The sequence below is a fragment of the Dermacentor albipictus genome, chromosome 9, assembly GCF_038994185.2.
Source record: "Dermacentor albipictus isolate Rhodes 1998 colony chromosome 9, USDA_Dalb.pri_finalv2, whole genome shotgun sequence".
NCBI classification, from domain to species: Eukaryota; Metazoa; Arthropoda; class Arachnida; order Ixodida; family Ixodidae; genus Dermacentor; species Dermacentor albipictus.
The window spans coordinates 16,823,966-16,840,019 of record NC_091829.1 but is presented as its reverse complement, the minus strand read 5'-3'; the positions used below and the strand labels follow the sequence as shown (position 1 = coordinate 16,840,019).

The following is a 16,054-nucleotide window of genomic DNA, read 5'->3' as shown; positions in this document are numbered from 1 at the left end:
GGACGTGCGACTGTAGCACGTCGGTCGCAAGCGGCGTCGGAGTCGGACATCGAGGATGTGTGGAGCAAGGCGTCCCCTGGCTGCTGCCGCTTCGGCGTCAAAGCGTGCCGAGTTCGGGAACCGTGCTGAACGGGGCCCGAGCGTGTGGTCGTCGTGGCCAGCTCCAGCACGGGAGACTGCACGGTGCCGTGACCAGCGAACTGTGAGCCGCGCAACCCGGGACTGTCTCAGCCCGTGGACACACTGACTGCAGTTTCTGTATATATTCTGACGGCAACTCTCTGTATATATCTGTTTTAAAGGTTGCTTTGAGTTTTATAAACGCATATAAATGACTCTGTCTTTCTTCCGCCTCACTGCGCACTAGCGAAAGTGCCGAACAGTCCTAATCACCACAGTCAGAACTGATGCGTGCCAGTGATCCAGAAACTGCTTATGAATATTTTTGCGCTAGGTTTAAGGATACTTATGATAAATGCTTCAAATGCAAAGTAGTTAAACCACCACGTAAAGCCAAAAAACCATGGATAAATAAAAACTGTATCCGTGAAATTCGTCCCAAAAACCGCCTCTATACGACTTTTATTGACACCAGGACTGAAAAAAGCTTTGCATGAATTTAAGGTGCAAAGGAACAAAGCAAATAGTCTTTTGCGTAGAGAGAAGAGACGGTATTTGAATAATTTGTTCAATAATGACGTAATAAAGAAATCTGATGTTATCTGGAAGCGTATTAATGGTTTTCTTGGGCGAGGAGATAAGAACACGACTATAACAGAAATTACACTAGGTGATAAAGTTTTATCAAATGAGACGCTTGCAAATACAGTTAAAAACTATTTCACAACTTTAGTAAACAGTACTCATGATCCTAATTCTTTGAGTTATCTTCGCTGCAGGACAAAACAATCTGCATTTTTAGCGCCTACTACGGAAAATGAGGTATTTACTACTTTTATGTTTATCAAAAACAGCCGATGTTGTGACGTCGAAGGATTCGAGATCATGCCAATTAAGCATGTCCTGGACTTGATTCTACCTGCATTAGTACACATAATCAACTTGATATTTTCCAGGGGCTCGTTCCCGAAAAGACTTCAGGTTGCGAAGGTAGTAGTTTTATACAAAGGTGGTGATAAAAACGAGCTGACAAACTACCGTCCAATATCTGTGTTGCCCATTTTTTCTAAAGGTATAGAAAAACTAGTACATGCTCGCATGACATCGTTTCTGATCAAACACGACCTTATAACTAGTATGCAGTATGGCTTTGTGAAAGGGCAGTCAACAGAAACTGCCTTACTTACTCAAAAGGAAATTATATTGCAGTCGTTTGAACAGCAATTATGTACTCTGGGCATCTTTGTTGATTATTCGAAGGCGTTTGATTGTGTAAATCATTCCACACTACTCAACAAACTTGAACATTATGGATTTCGTGGTGTATTTCTTGAATTAATACAGTCGTATCTGCAACACCGTATGCAACAAGTGATCATAGAATGATATGTGTCTAATTTAAAGCCAGTTCACGCGGGAGTGCCACAAGGAAGTATTCTGGGGCCCCTGCTTTTTTGTATTTATATCAATGACTTAGTTACTATAGATAATAATGTGAAATTTATTATGTACGCGGATGACACAACTATTCTGGTTACCGCACCGAATTCCACAGAGGCTATCGGTATCGCAAATGAAGCACTAACAAAACTGTCCTCGTGGTCTACCGCAAATTCACTTAGTATAAATACTTAGAAAACAACAGCTGTTCTGTTCAGACCGAGAAATCGTAACGTTGCTACAGACCTAACACTACAACTTAATAATTCTATTATTCCGATTGTGCCTACTGTTAAATGTCTTGGGGTTGTATTCGAACATGTCGTGGAATTTGCATGTGGATTTAGTCGCTGCGAAAATATCCCGTGTGAGTGGCATTTTATGCAGGTTAAGATATTTTCTCCCTAAAAACATCAAACTTTTCCTATACAAATCCTTGCTTCTCAGCCAAATTCATTATTGCCATCTTGTTTGGGGTACTACGACACTTTCTAATATCGCCACATTACATAGAGTACAAAAAAAGGCCGTCCGTAGTATTCTGGACGTTCCCCACAACACACATACGCGTCCACTTTTCAAAAAACTGAATTTACTTCCTATGCCTGATATTTATGAGCAAACACTAATTCACCGATATAAGACAGGTGTTAAAAGAAATAATAACACGCTAAATACTATATCGAACTTAAAACGTAGAGATGGGAAGCTAAATACGCGCAGTTGCGAACTCTGGGAGATGCCACGGGCACATACCAAATGTTGCGCTTTACATTACCATCTTGTCTCAATAAAATCAACACTGTATAAAGTTCATTATTGTGCTTTCTTTTTTTCTTGTCTTTCCTTTGTTTCCGCAAAAATGGAAGAAATTGTTTTTGTAACAGTGTATTTGCCGAAGTGTGCATTGCAGTATGTTTTGTGTGACACATTTGTTGATTTCATATATGTATAATGTGCATTAGTAATTAACGCTAATTCTTTCGGTTTTAATTGTACGTGAGTGCTATATGTACTGCATATACATTCTGTTTCACTTAATTCATTTTTACACTTGTATGTATGTATATATTATAGATATGCATTTTGCCTGACACTCGTGATCTAGCTTAATATGTAATACCTAACCCTATGCGCTGTCACTGCTTGTTAAAAGGGGCTGCGGACCTTGTCAAGCCATAAAAGGCTTTTTGTTCGCGGTCCTCAACATTGTGGTGTTGAAATAAAGTGAATTGAATTGAATTGAATCAAACTACACAAAGAACAGTAAACAACGCCAGAGACCACCTCTACAATGAGCGCAGGTTTGGATCAGAATCCCAGGGAACAAATAACACCAATACATCAACATGGCAGGACCAAACCAACTAGAGATTTGGCCGTGGAACTGCAGGAGCTACAAGCGCAAGCAAGGGCTCCTGCAACAGTTCATTAACACTAGAGGAAATAAATTGCATCCCAACCCTAAAAGGATATATGTGTCAGGAAAATGGACTAACAGCGACTTTAATACGGAACAAAATAACAACCATAGCACATAAGGAACTAGAAGACACACAGCTAGAACATATAGTGACCGAAGTGATTCCAAAACAGAAAAAGAAAGCTAAGAGCACTTTCGTAATCAATCTATATAGCCCACCTAAAAACGGGAAACTTCATTAAACTTTTTGCGGAAGCGAAGAAGCTTGCAGGGCAAAACACCCTAATAATAGCAGGAGACTTCAATGCGAAGAGTCCGCAGTGGGGCAGTAGAATCGAAGACAAGAAAGGGCGCAGTATCTGCACAGCTGCAGAAAACAGGCTGCGAGCTACTCGCAGATGAAAGCCAACCCGTCAGATAGGGCAATAGCGTAATCGTGGACACGTGTCCCGACCTAACCTTTGTCAGGGGCGCTAAACAAGTCGAATGGGAGAACTTGCAAGAAAACCTCGGCAGCGACGACTACATCATCAGGGTCAGCACAGAGGCAGAAAGCATCAGGAGGAAGATTAGCAAGGCAAATCTAACAGACTGGGATGCCTTTCGAGTCCACTGTAAACAGCTAAAAGGGGACATCACCTCGGCAGAGGGTTGGAGCCAACAACTCGGACAAATAAGAGATTTGTACACAAAAGAAGTGGAACAGAACAAGCACCAGAAGTGGACAAACAACTCCTCAGGCTATGGGAGGCACGACGAGGCCTAACCAAGCGTCAGAAGCTAAATAGAAAGCTTAAGAAAAAAAATGCCATAATAACTCGGCAAGCAGAGTAGTATGCAACGCAGCTGGCAAGGCAGGGGTGGCAGCAGTTTAGTACCACACTGAATGGCACCCTAAGCACAGCCAGAACATGGCATATCCTCGGAACACTCATGGATCCGAGCAAGAGCAAGGCGAAAAGCAGCAAATCCATTCAGAGGTTAATCCACCAGTATGAAGGAACAGAAGAACTGCTCCAAGCAGTACGGGAAAAATGCTACGGAAAGATCTCGATAGAAGGCTACCGAGGCGACTACCAGGGTGAAGAAAATTCAACTACAGACCGACCCATCACAAGAGAAGAGGTTGTAAGGGCTGCAACAAAGAACGCAGCAGCAGGGGCGGACAAAATTCAAAACTCGCTAATTCGAAACCTCAGCGACGAAGCAATTGATCAGCTCACCTTCTACCTCAACAAACTATGGGAGGAAGGCAAAGTACCAGCGGAGCGGAAACACGCCGTAGTGGTGACGATTCCCAAACTCAGCAAAAAAACTCCAAATTGAAAATCTCAGACCAATTTCGCTTACATCATGCCTAGGCAAGCTGTACGAAAGAATAGTGACCCCAAGAATCCAAACGCATCTTGAAGACTGAGGATGGTACCCCAACACCATGTTCGGCTTCAGGGCAAACTTGTCTACCCAAGATATTTTGCTGCAGCTAAAGGAAGAGGTACTCGAGACAATGCTGAAAAACGGGGAAAACGTGGTCATGGCCATCGAGATCAAGGGAGCCTTTGACAACGTGTCCTACGCTGCCATTATGGAGGGGATTAACACCACTAATTGTGGGAAGAAAGTCCATGACTATATAAGACTCTTCCTAACCGACAGAACAGCGACAGTAGGCCTGGGAGACCTACGTAGTGACGCCTTTCAAACGCCATGCAAGGGCACTCCGCAAGGCTCGGTAATCTCGCCAGTACTCTTCAACATAGCAATGGTCAACCTTACCAAGAAACTTAGCAAGATCCAAGGAATCAGTCACGCAATGTACGTGGACGACATAACGATCTGGACTACTCAAGGCTCACTAGGGGATAAACAAGAGGCACTACAAGAAGCTGCCGCCTGCATCGAAGAATACACAAAGCAAAGAGGCCTCAGATGCTCCACGGAGAAATCTGAACTCCTCAGGGTGGGCAGACACCCCACTGATGCCCCGCTCGAAGTAAGGCTAGAAGGACAGAACATCCCGGAACAAAAGATGATTAGAATCCTCGGCATGTGGCTGCAAGGAAGCCGGAAATGCAGCCACACAATCTGCCTGCTAAACAAAGCAGCAGGACAGGTGGGCCGAATGATTAGCAGAGTGGCACACAAGAGATATGGCATGAAAGAGGAGGACACACTCAGGTTGGTCAACAGCCTGATAGTCAGCCGAGTCACATACTCACTGCCGTACCATGCAATCACCAAAACCGAAAAAGAGCAAGTGGAGACCATCCTCTGGAAAGCGTATAAAACAGCTCTCCACCTCCCAAGGAACACATCCAACGACAAACTCGTGCAACTTGGAATCAGCAACACTTTTGAAGAACTAAGGGCATGCCAGCTCAAGGCACAAGTACGAAGATTCAGCAATACAACAACGGGAAGGGCGCTCCTGACAAAGCTAGGTCGGGAAGTAGAAAAACCACAAAGTAGCAGGGCCACAATACCAGACCCACTAAGAAACTACGCATACAACCTATCCTTCGCAACATGGACCCAAATCTCCATGCGAGTAGGAGACAGGCTGGGGCAGGGTTTTGCGAAAAGACGATGGGACAGCGGGACAATACAGTCTATACCAATGCGTCCCTATACTCGCAAGCACACAAAAACAACGCGGCAGCGGTAGTAGTAAATAATCAAGGAGCATTAATCACAGGACTCACGGCCGAAGTGGCTAACATAACTGACGCAGAGGAAATTGCTGTCGCACTGGCAGCGGAAGAAGGTTATAGTACAGGAATATACCTCAATATTCTAACAGATTCACAAGAGACGTGCCGGAGCCATATAAGAGGCAGAATTAGTAACATGGCGCTCAATATCCTCAGCAGAGTTCCAATTGCTGAGGGACAACCCACGCATAACATTATCTGGATACCAAGCCACGCAGGGATCAGGGGCAACGTAGGGGCAGACTGCCTAGCTCGAGGGATGACCAGCCGAGCAGGAACGTCAACCGCCCCAGAGGGGCCACAGATCAACTGCGGGAACAGCTATTCAGAGCTATTAAACCTCTAAGGGGCTAAGATATCAATATCCCCCACCACATAAAGCATTAAGAAAGGAGGAGGCCGCAGGATGGCGGAGACTGCAAACGGGCTCCTTCCCAAACTTACACATACTAAGTAGGATGTTCCCTATGCAGTATAGCACAACCTGTCCGTGGTGTGGAGCTAAACCAACATTATACCACATTACATGGGAGTGTACAAGAAACCAGGCATTCCACAAACACAAAACACCAAGTGCGGAGCAATGGGAGAGCTGGCTCGCCAGCCGCAAGCTAGGGGCTCAAAGACCTCGAATAGCGCATGCGTGCGAGGCTGCCCGGCTCAGTGGAGCCCTGGACTAGGGGCCCATCCATGGCTGAAGAGGACCCAAGCTTCAAGAATGAAGACTTCGGCCTCGACCTGCTAAAACCTTAAGAGTCAATAAAGTTTTCCATTCCATTCCCCCCTATCCCTTTCCTGTGGCGATGCTTGTTCGCAAAAACTGATGCACAATGGGCATCACAAATTCATCAGGACTCTATTTGTAAGTAAAAAGAAATTAAAGCATTATTTGTTTTTGGAAGTATTTTCTGATGGACTTTCATGTTATCTTAACGGGACATTAAAGCAAAACACTGAATAAGTTTAGATATATAAGAGTTCTGTGAAAACTCAGTTGTCGTTAACTTCAAAATACTAGGTTGATAATTGGAAGAGAAAATGAAGAGAACTTTGCGCCAAATCTGTCACTATGACCTCACGAATTTCAAAGTTTTTCGTATTTTGGTCATATTGGCTCAGAAAAAGCCCACGATACTCAACATGTTCAATCTTTGGCTTTTTTAGAGCACAATGTAGTGTGTGTTTACCGCTGAAGAATTATCCAGGTCCTCGAAGACGCTTTCAAAATTTATTATGTCACAGTGATCTGGTGCAGGAAATGAAAGAAAGCGAGTAACAGCGTTGAACGGTGGGATGTGACTGATACAAATTGCCGACTTTCAACCAGTATTTTATTGTGCAAACAGCATTATGTCGACATATGCCTTATGCGGGTCCTAGAGTGCAAGAAACGGGAGGCACGTGCTCGAAATACTTCTGCAGCAGCCTCTGAAAAGAAGCCGTGCTACAAATCGCTTGACTGTACAACTTGGGTGAAGTACACCAGCACTCTTCAAAAAAGCTAAGCTTGATTTAATGTCAACAGCGGGTCATTGCCTAATAATATTACCAGACGTAGCAGAGGTTGTTGATGGTGTGGTAAATGAAAATGTTTCTGTGAACTATAATTCACGACATTTCACCGAAACGTGGAGGACACATCATGCCACATTTACCACAGTTGGATGGCTCATCACCAGTCAAAAGCCGTAGGTGCATCCGATTTAAGTCGACACATGATAACCTTGGTTCGCTGCATTTTTCATATAAGTGACTATTTTTCTAGCTGTGGTTTAATGACATGCAACCTTTCGGATTTTTCAGTGTCCCATAAGCACTGCCAGTAGCTCCTAAGCTTTCTCTGTAAGAAAGGTTTCAAGTCTAATGCAGGGACAGCTACTGAGAAGTTTCTGGGTTTTGTGAATATTGAGGTGGCAGTTTCGTTTACACGTACATTGCCCTCAATACCTCTATGTCCAGGCGCCCAGCATATTGTAGTATGCTGCTTAGAGATATAGCTTGTACAAAGGAGTGAATAAAGCCCATTAAGTACAGATTCTTCTGTTAAGTAGGTGACCTTATGGATCTTGCGACACTAAAAAAAGTCAGTACATAGGTCTTTTAGATTTCCGGGTGCGTTTAACAGCTGTCAATACCATGCACGCCTCGATCATGTAAACCTAGCTCCAGGATGCAAAACGTCCGATTCAGAGAAGGATGAACAAAGTGCTGCATAAGAAACAGCAGCCTGTGACATTGATGCATCAGTGTAATATTCTGGGCATGAGTACTTTGCCTGGAGTTTGAGGAAGTGCATTTTAATGTGTATCTCTGGGGCACGGTTTGCAACCTCGAAAAACGACATGTCACAATCGGTGAGCTGCCGCCACCATGGTGGCAACAGCTTTCAGGGAGGCATCGGGGAATGTTAAAAATGCGGGACACCCATTTATTCACACAGATCCGTCGCACGTAGCGAGAAGAGTGTTGATAGAGCCTGGTAGAAGTATCATTTATGCTTGCATAGAAAGGGTGGTCACTGTTTGCATATACTGTAAAAAAAATTAGGGTGGATCCCTCCTTCACAGGAATCGATAGAACACTAAAGTGGGACATGTCTTCACAGAAGCTGCTGCGTGTTTTCTTTGCGAACTCGTGGTCCGCTGCGACGAAAGGTACACAATTTAGGGGGCAGTGATCGTGTTTCAGGTTTCCTTGGCGCACGCGATCCACTGTAGGCAAGTGGCATCCACTGTAGGCAAGTGGCATCCACTGTAGGCAAGTGGCATCCACTGTAGGCAAGTGGCATCCAGCTTCGGTTCGGCTCCGTAACGTATTGGGCAGCCAGTTGAGTTGCAATGTGCTCAGCTTGAACAATGCGAGTGGCAGAGTGCGCCACTAATGCGCCACACAGTGCCAGAACTTTCAGCTGCAAATATAACTCTTTATTTGGCACAAGAATCCCCAGAAAAACAAGTAACACGCAAAGATGAGCACAACCAATTGCAATGAGCACAATGCACATGCATTGTACACTCGGGTACATTCATTGTACATTCCAGAATGCGCATCACTATTAGCATCGCACCCGTAATCCGACTATACAAGATGCTTTGAAAACAGAATCCGCGGCAAAATTCGGGAAAGTTTAGGTACGTGAAGGCACATCTTGAACAGAGCAACATATAACTTTGTAACAATAGCTAGCAGCTGAAAAACGGTCATCGGAAAAAAAGAAAATTAACAGTGATTGTTGAGTTAATGCATGAAGGTAATAAGTGCCTGCAAGCATCAAGACATAAAATTAATTTGAAGTGTAGGAAGGTAACGCACAATAACATTACAAGAATGTATAAAGCACAAAGATGCAACAAATTCATGTAGTAGTACATGATTAGAACATAGTCCCTTCATAGTACATAGTAGTCATGTAGTAGTACATAGTCCTTTCAAATCCTCAAACTCAGTCTTCTATAACTACACCAGATTTTGCATCGAGCGTAAAAGCATGTTTTATGAGACAATTGACTATAATTGGGCAAGGGGGGGGGGGGTAAGTAATGCTGAGAACATGGCTTTTCACGATAGTATACAAGATTATTTACCTGCCGTGAGGGCGTATAGGCTTCACCATTTCACTGCTAAGACCATGGGCATGGGATCAAATCCCGGCCACTGTGGCTGCATTTCGAGGGAGGCGAAATGTGAAAGCGCCCCTCTACCGTGCACTGGGTGCATGTTAAAAGAACACCAGGTGGTCAAAAGTAATACGGAGTCCTCCCATTACAGCATATCTCATAATAATACTTTGGTGTTGGCACACAAAATCTTGGAATTTTTTTAACAAGGTTATTGCATGTTTGATGCAATATTAAGGGTGAGAGAAAAGACTGCAGTGGAGTGATTTGAGAGGGCTCCCACTCCCTTTCGCATGGCCAACAGGGGGCCACGGCGTTTTTAAAAAGATAAGAGGATCACATAATGTAGGCCTATGTGGGATTACAGCACAGCACTGCGCAACATGGGCATAACCGGTGGTGACCTATGCATGATCTTGAAAACCAGCTTTATAAACCACAGTGTAACCTCATTGCTGTAGCTTTATATGTACTAAGTTGTTTGTTGCAATAATCAGTGGTCCCAGTCTCAGTCAAATTGCGAGAATTCCTATTGCAAAAAGGAACCATTATCAAGCTACAATACCAAGAAAGTTTACAAACTTTAGCACCCTGAGCGTCTCTCGTTATCGCGAACGACAGGCCTTGAAAATTAAAGTAGCAAAAGCAAGCTGTTGACAGGAACATACGCAAAGGCACAGGTAAAATAGACCCGGCAACACTGCTTATCGTTTTCCTGTATCATGTTCATAGCATGTGTTTGGAAGTTCATTGTGAATTACCAGCTCGTGCAAGTTTGTGTTAAGCTTGACATACTCAGGGCCATGTCATTTTTCACTTTGCTGTTGAAGGCAGGGACAAATGCAGCAGGCATACGGCTTGTACTACATTTAAGGACTCGGGTTTTTTTGCAGGAGTACTACTTTGACCGCCGGCATCTTGCTGACAAATTCCTACGGAAGAGTCAGGGATGCCACCCGCGTGTCAAGAATGGCGACTCCAGGAAGGAGCAGAACAAAAATGGGGACAAGGAAAACGATGCAACTGCTGGTGGCAATTGTCCCATGGAAGTGCTGCAGCACTCAAGGTATGCATGACAAAAACTTGTACGAAACTGTAGCTGCACATAGCACCGTTTGCAGAACTGCATAATTTATGGCCATGCTGTTGATCTGCGACATCCAGCGCACATGAACAATGTTAATGGCAGTAAAGTGACACTAGAGCAAAACACTCATTGAGATAAGACTGACAAATTGTCCATTGAAAGGTCTGTATCAATTAATTTTGCAGTGAGAAACTGATTAATTGATGAAAGGAACGAAGGCTTCACTGCAGGTTTTTAAATTTTGCACTGATACCACAGCGTTGGCATGTTAATGTGATGCAGATTTCCGAGTATTTTGTCACATTTGCCTTGTTCAAATTTGCTCAAGAGAAACCCTTCCATTTTCAGCAATTTTATGCTCAAGCCTCTGCTTAGTGAAAAGTGAAAGCAAGGATTACAAAAAGGACTAGAGGCCTTTTCTGGCTTTACTGTATTCGTCTGCAAGTGCTAGTTAACCAGTGAGGAGCTACAGTGCATGAATTATGGCATAGAACAAGAAAGTAATTTGGCTAACTTACTATATGTACCTGAACCTAACGTGCCAACGAATCTAATGTGCACCCAACTGTCATGGGTTTTGAGAAAATAAAAGTGCATCTAAAGGCGATGCGCAGCTGGTTTGTAGAAAATATAGGATGTCACCACACTCGCTGTCAGAAGCTAAGACGTGGAGAGTAACTTCACTGAAGAGAAATTGTTCTAGAATGAGGTTTCAATATAAAAACCGTGCATTGTTGCTATTTTTGCTTCATTTCCCACCGATAACAAGCACTGTGGTATGGTTTATCTCGACTGATCACCTTTAGAGATATGGTGGCATCATGTTAATTCAAATCCACTTAATTTAAATGTCTGTCAGTCCAAATAAACGAAAGTGGTCCTGTCAAAATGATGTGCATTTCGATGTGCAAAAATCCCCAGCAGTTTGTACGCGTAAGCATTTGTGGCTGTTAATTTTGACATACCACATTCCGCCAACTCACACGGTCGCGCTTCTGACCTGGCAGTGCCACTGCTTCTTTCTTATGGATCGTATTTTGACGTGCGTAATGCCTTCGTAAGATAATGCCTTCGTATTGCGTAAGAATGCCTTCATAAAAGTACTGTCCCACTTTGATACACCCATAGACAACGTCTCTGCACCAAAAATCCATAAAAGTGAGCCGTCAAGTCAGAATGTGGGTTATTTGTATATGTTTTACGTAAGTGAATTGTGCCTTGAGGTGCAGCTTCACTGCAGCATAGCTGTGTGGCTTCATGGCAGCAGGAACCGCTCTGCCATGGAACCACGCTTGCAGAACTCGTCACTCATGTGTTCGTTTGTGCACAGCTAACACAGGGCTGCACGTAAGTCCTACATTCAATGCTAGTATTCCTTAATTATGCATGTGTGCACCCACCGTCTCTTGCCAAGTATGAGCACTTGAGCTTCTGGGGCAGTCGTAAAAGGCATGCATTCATTTTCTCGGACGTCGCGGCCCCTAGGGAATCCGAAAAATCGTACGTTGAATTTATTTGTTTTGCAATGTGCGCCGGCTGCTTCCGCTGGTTGCAATTTCATGCTGATGAACTAAGTGTGCGTGAGGATATCCTTCTGCTTAAATATGTGTGGCTTTTCCACAATGCTTCTTGTGCACCTCATTTGCAGTGGACATGCATATCAAGAATGACTTCATCAAAGCACTGTCCCACTTTGAAACACCGATAGACAGCGTTCCTGAAGGCTACTGTTCGTTCCTGGTAAGATGCCAAGTTCGTAGCTACGCCTGATGTTGCAATATGTTTGTTACAATAATCAGTGGTCCCAGTCTCAGTCGAATTGCGAGAATTCCTATTGCAAAAAGGAACCATTATTAAGCTACAATACCAAGTACGTTTGCAAACTTTATCAACCTGAGTGTCTCTATTTGTCGCTAATAGCAGGCCGTGAAACTCCATGTAGCAAAAACACGCTGCGGATAGGAACGCACAGGTAAAACAAACCTGGCAATACTGCTTGTCCTTTGCCTGTATCATGTTCATAGCGTGTGTCTGCAAGTTCAATGTGAATTACCAGCTCGTGCAAGTTTGTGTTAAGCTTGACATATTCAGGGCGATGTCATTTGCCACTTTGCTGTTTAAGGCAGGGACAAATGCAGCAGGCATATGGCTTGTACATCTAAGGACCCATGTATTTTGCAGAAGTACTACTTTGACCGCCGGCATCTTGCCGACAAATTCCCACGGAAGAGTCAGAGATGTTACTGGTGTGGCAAGAATGGCGACTCCACGAAGGATCAGAACAAAAATGGGGACAAGGAGAATGTAATAAGTTGTTTCTCATAATTATGAGTGGTCCCAGTCTCAGTTACATTGTGACAATTCCTATTGCTACGAGGGAACTATTTTTAAGCTACAATACCAAGAAAGTTTGCAAACTTTAGCAGCCCGAGTGTCTCTATTTGTCGCTAATAGCAGGCCGTGAAACTCAATGTAGCAAAACCACGCTGCGGATAGGAACGTATGCAAAGGCACAGGTAAAATAGACCCGGCAACACTGCTTATCGTTTTCCTGTATCATGTTCATAGCATGTGTTTGGAAGTTCATTGTGAATTACCAGCTCGTGCAAGTTTGTGTTAAGCTTGACATACTCAGGGCCATGTCATTTTTCACTTTGCTGTTGAAGGCAGGGACAAATGCAGCAGGCATACGGCTTGTACTACATTTAAGGACTCGGGTTTTTTTGCAGGAGTACTACTTTGACCGCCGGCATCTTGCTGACAAATTCCTACGGAAGAGTCAGGGATGCCACCCGCGTGTCAAGAATGGCGACTCCAGGAAGGAGCAGAACAAAAATGGGGACAAGGAAAACGATGCAACTGCTGGTGGCAATTGTCCCATGGAAGTGCTGCAGCACTCAAGGTATGCATGACAAAAACTTGTACGAAACTGTAGCTGCACATAGCACCGTTTGCAGAACTGCATAATTTATGGCCATGCTGTTGATCTGTGACATCCAGCGCACATGAACAATGTTAATGGCAGTAAAGTGACACTAGAGCAAAACACTCATTGAGATAAGACTGACAAATTGTCCATTGAAAGGTCTGTATCAATTAATTTTGCAGTGAGAAACTGATTAATTGATGAAAGGAACGAAGGCTTCACTGCAGGTTTTTAAATTTTGCACTGATACCACAGCGTTGGCATGTTAATGTGATGCAGATTTCCGAGTATTTTGTCACATTTGCCTTGTTCAAATTTGCTCAAGAGAAACCCTTCCATTTTCAGCAATTTTATGCTCAAGCCTCTGCTTAGTGAAAAGTGAAAGCAAGGATTACAAAAAGGACTAGAGGCCTTTTCTGGCTTTACTGTATTCGTCTGCAAGTGCTAGTTAACCAGTGAGGAGCTACAGTGCATGAATTATGGCATAGAACAAGAAAGTAATTTGGCTAACTTACTATATGTACCTGAACCTAACGTGCCAACGAATCTAATGTGCACCCAACTGTCATGGGTTTTGAGAAAATAAAAGTGCATCTAAAGGCGATGCGCAGCTGGTTTGTAGAAAATATAGGATGTCACCACACTCGCTGTCAGAAGCTAAGACGTGGAGAGTAACTTCACTGAAGAGAAATTGTTCTAGAATGAGGTTTCAATATAAAAACCGTGCATTGTTGCTATTTTTGCTTCATTTCCCACCGATAACAAGCACTGTGGTATGGTTTATCTCGACTGATCACCTTTAGAGATATGGTGGCATCATGTTAATTCAAATCCACTTAATTTAAATGTCTGTCAGTCCAAATAAACGAAAGTGGTCCTGTCAAAATGATGTGCATTTCGATGTGCAAAAATCCCCAGCAGTTTGTACGCGTAAGCATTTGTGGCTGTTAATTTTGACATACCACATTCCGCCAACTCACACGGTCGCGCTTCTGACCTGGCAGTGCCACTGCTTCTTTCTTATGGATCGTATTTTGACGTGCGTAATGCCTTCGTAAGATAATGCCTTCGTATTGCGTAAGAATGCCTTCATAAAAGTACTGTCCCACTTTGATACACCCATAGACAACGTCTCTGCACCAAAAATCCATAAAAGTGAGCCGTCAAGTCAGAATGTGGGTTATTTGTATATGTTTTACGTAAGTGAATTGTGCCTTGAGGTGCAGCTTCACTGCAGCATAGCTGTGTGGCTTCATGGCAGCAGGAACCGCTCTGCCATGGAACCACGCTTGCAGAACTCGTCACTCATGTGTTCGTTTGTGCACAGCTAACACAGGGCTGCACGTAAGTCCTACATTCAATGCTAGTATTCCTTAATTATGCATGTGTGCACCCACCGTCTCTTGCCAAGTATGAGCACTTGAGCTTCTGGGGCAGTCGTAAAAGGCATGCATTCATTTTCTCGGACGTCGCGGCCCCTAGGGAATCCGAAAAATCGTACGTTGAATTTATTTGTTTTGCAATGTGCGCCGGCTGCTTCCGCTGGTTGCAATTTCATGCTGATGAACTAAGTGTGCGTGAGGATATCCTTCTGCTTAAATATGTGTGGCTTTTCCACAATGCTTCTTGTGCACCTCATTTGCAGTGGACATGCATATCAAGAATGACTTCATCAAAGCACTGTCCCACTTTGAAACACCGATAGACAGCGTTCCTGAAGGCTACTGTTCGTTCCTGGTAAGATGCCAAGTTCGTAGCTACGCCTGATGTTGCAATATGTTTGTTACAATAATCAGTGGTCCCAGTCTCAGTCGAATTGCGAGAATTCCTATTGCAAAAAGGAACCATTATTAAGCTACAATACCAAGTACGTTTGCAAACTTTATCAACCTGAGTGTCTCTATTTGTCGCTAATAGCAGGCCGTGAAACTCCATGTAGCAAAAACACGCTGCGGATAGGAACGCACAGGTAAAACAAACCTGGCAATACTGCTTGTCCTTTGCCTGTATCATGTTCATAGCGTGTGTCTGCAAGTTCAATGTGAATTACCAGCTCGTGCAAGTTTGTGTTAAGCTTGACATACTCAGGGCGATGTCATTTGCCACTTTGCTGTTTAAGGCAGGGACAAATGCAGCAGGCATATGGCTTGTACATCTAAGGACCCATGTTTTTAATGAAGTACTACTATGACCGCCGGCATATTGCTGACAAATTCCCACGGAAGGGTCAGAGATGTCACTGGCGTGGCAAGAATGGCGACTCCACGAAGGATCACAGCAAAAATGGGGACAAGGAGAATGTAATAAGTTGTTTCTCATAATTATGAGTGGTCCCAGTCTCAGTTACATTGTGACAATTCCTATTGCTACAAAGGAAGTATTTTTAAGCTACAAGACCAAGACAGTTTGCAAACTTTAGCAGCCCGAGTGTCTCTATTTGTCGCTAATAGCAGGCCGTGAAACTCAATGTAGCAAAACCACGCTGCGGATAGGAACGTATGCAAAGGCACAGGTAAAATAGACCCGGCAACACTGCTTATCGTTTTCCTGTATCATGTTCATAGCATGTGTTTGGAAGTTCATTGTGAATTACCAGCTCGTGCAAGTTTGTGTTAAGCTTGACATACTCAGGGCCATGTCATTTTTCACTTTGCTGTTGAAGGCAGGGACAAATGCAGCAGGCATACGGCTTGTACTACATTTAAGGACTCGGGTTTTTTTGCAGGAGTA

General features: G+C 43.8%; 1 protein-coding gene across 7 annotated transcripts in view; it reads right to left on the bottom strand.

Moving 5' to 3' along the window:
* LOC135903701 (uncharacterized) overlaps nt 1-16,054 on the bottom strand; it is a 107,057-nt gene that overhangs the window by 73,892 nt on the left and 17,111 nt on the right. Inside the window, exon 4 of one of the 7 annotated variants that reach the window (XR_010564890.2) lies at nt 8,407-8,602. The exons of 3 other annotated variants lie outside the window; for them this stretch is intronic. The gene's annotated coding sequence lies outside the window, so the exon portion shown is untranslated. Of the gene's footprint in view, nt 1-42; nt 177-7,104; nt 7,123-7,195; nt 8,603-16,054 lie in introns of those variants that run through there. 3 more of the 7 variants (XR_010564893.1, XR_010564896.1, XR_010564889.1) reach the window with 3 other exon arrangements.